This window comes from Heterocephalus glaber, unplaced genomic scaffold, assembly GCF_053883595.1.
Source record: "Heterocephalus glaber isolate CG9 unplaced genomic scaffold, H.glaber_assembly_v1.0 deba00001531, whole genome shotgun sequence".
NCBI classification, from domain to species: domain Eukaryota; kingdom Metazoa; phylum Chordata; class Mammalia; order Rodentia; family Bathyergidae; genus Heterocephalus; species Heterocephalus glaber.
Window position 1 is genome coordinate 14,388,320 of NW_028258329.1, and position 2,318 is coordinate 14,390,637.

Sequence of the window (2,318 nt, forward strand, 5' to 3'; positions counted from 1 at the left end):
TCTAATTGGTGTTCACTTCGTGCACCTCAGAAGCCTTTGATGCATGTGGCAATGGCCTAGAGGTCACCAACTTGGGAATTCCCCACTGTCCCCCAGTAGTATGCACTCTCCTATAATTGAGTTGAGTCTATGGAGACCTGCGTTCTAATTCCTACACTAGGGACCTCAGTTTCTCACCCTGTTAAGCACTGCATGGACTACAGAAGGTCTTGCTAGACAGCATTGCTGTCCTTCCCAAGGGTCTGTTAGGTAATATAACCAGGTGGATGGCATTCTTGGTAATACTACAGCAGCTTAGCACCAGCTGCCTGAGTATGTCCTCCATTTAAATTAACTTGACTTCCCATCGTGCACTGGAGTCCAGAAGGTCCTAATGCAGCTGGCCCAGGAGCACACTTTGGGGTGTTCATTGCTCTAGAGCTACGCTGTTCTAAGGACAGGCTAGTGAGTTTTTCTAACAAGAAGCTATCTGGCCCCCTGCTCTCTTCCCCCATCCTTGCTGGTTCTGCCCCCCCGCTGCAATATTGAGAAAGTTTCCTCTCTTCGGTAAAACTGCAAATTTTTGAAGATAATTTTCCTGCCCATCCCCACCCTTTATAATCACTTGTAAACAGACTAGCATAAAAAATGATTCGATAAATTTTAAACTCTTTTCTCTGGTATTGTGGAACAGTGTCATTGGCTATGTTAAGGATAGCAAATTTGTCTTAAAAATAAAATAAACCGATTCAAGAAGAATCAGTCAAGTTTCTTTTTTAAAGCATCATAATTGGACTATTTAGATCAAGATGCCTGGTAAAGCAAATGCTTCCAAGAAAAAGTCTCAATAATTAAAAAAAAAATTCAAAAAGAAAAATTGATGATGAAGAAGTGGAGTTGTCAGAGAAAGAGGTTAGAAGCACGATAGAAAGAAGTAAAAATCATCCAAAGCACATGTCTTCTGCAGGACAAGCAAATCATATTTATCTAAAGCAGATAAAGATAGCATCCAACAAGAGAAAAACCTAGCAACCTCTTTCAAAGAGTGCAAGGGAGCATTTGCAAACTATGATGGAAGCAGTAATAACAGCAATTTTAAGTAATAAAATCAAAGAAAAAGAACAAATTCAGTATCTCAACTGCCTGAAGAAAAGGTTGCTACAACTGTTTGAAACCCTGAAAGCCCCTCCCCAAAAGCTGAAATATTTAACTAATGTGACAAGTCGACTGAAAATGGAAAGAGCATAAGACAGAAAAAATGAAGAAGGTCTGGCATTATTGCAGGAAGAAATAGATAAAATAGTACAGGCTATGGAGTCAGTGACTGGGAATATTCAGAGTCTAAAAAACAAAATTGAAATTCTGACACATGAGATAGAGGAAGAGGAGGAAAAGGCAAAAGAGATGCTTCAGCTGGATAGACGTAACATACTTTCTCTCCCAGAGCTTTCTCGGGACAGTCTGAAAGCACCCACACTGCAGAAAGAAGTTTTGATGCCAATTCCAAGCCAGAATGTTCTTCTAAAAGACTTGGATGTTCTTCATAATTCACCCCAGATGAAGAACATGTCAGTGTTCATCGAAGAAGCCTATAAGAAACTAAATGCCTCTTAGAGAATTTTTTAATATTGTTTCCTATTAATTTAATGTTTATAAATTTGTGAAACTGTTAACCTATGATGTTACAGAGGCTGAAGCTTCTGCAGGATTTATTATCCTCTAATACGCACTTTAAAATTGGCCTGTATAGGCCTATCATTAGCATCTAATGTAGTCCTGAAAACTTTGGCAGTTACGAAATCTAGAAAATCAGTATTTACATTGCTGTACCACAGTTATTTGTCTAAAACATAAGACAGGAATAGCTATGCGCCGATAGTTTGTGACACCTATTGGGAGCTCACCTGTGTTGGCACAGTGGAGTCGTGACACTGTAACGTTGTGTGTGTGACGTGCCCATGTGCAGTGTTTACAGCATAAACACGAGAGTGTTTGCTGTCCCTCATTCTGTAGCTGAGAGCTTGCATTTTCTGTCTGCTTTCACAGAGCTTGAGAAATCCCCAAGTGTCCCTACCCTTACCTAACTCCCTAATCTTGTTCGATAGTTAATATTTTCCAGGTTCCTTCAACTTTGAAGTTGGCATTAAGTTTTTATTTTGCTTGTTTTAAATATTTATTTTCTACTGTCATCAAAGCATACTCTTAAGAAAATCACTAAAAAGGAATCTAAGCACATTTATTCCCTTAAAACCAACCAAAAAAAAAACAAAACTGTTTTGAGACGATCCTGTGCATGAGAACCAGCCACCAAAAGTAGAAGGTACTGAGAGACTAAAGAA

The 2,318-nt window shown here is 39.0% G+C and overlaps 1 pseudogene; it reads left to right on the top strand.

The window, feature by feature from the left end:
• Positions 1-788: 788 nt before the first annotated feature.
• LOC101718812 (centromere protein Q pseudogene) lies at positions 789-1,745 on the top strand (annotated as a pseudogene).
• Positions 1,746-2,318: the final 573 nt, after the last annotated feature.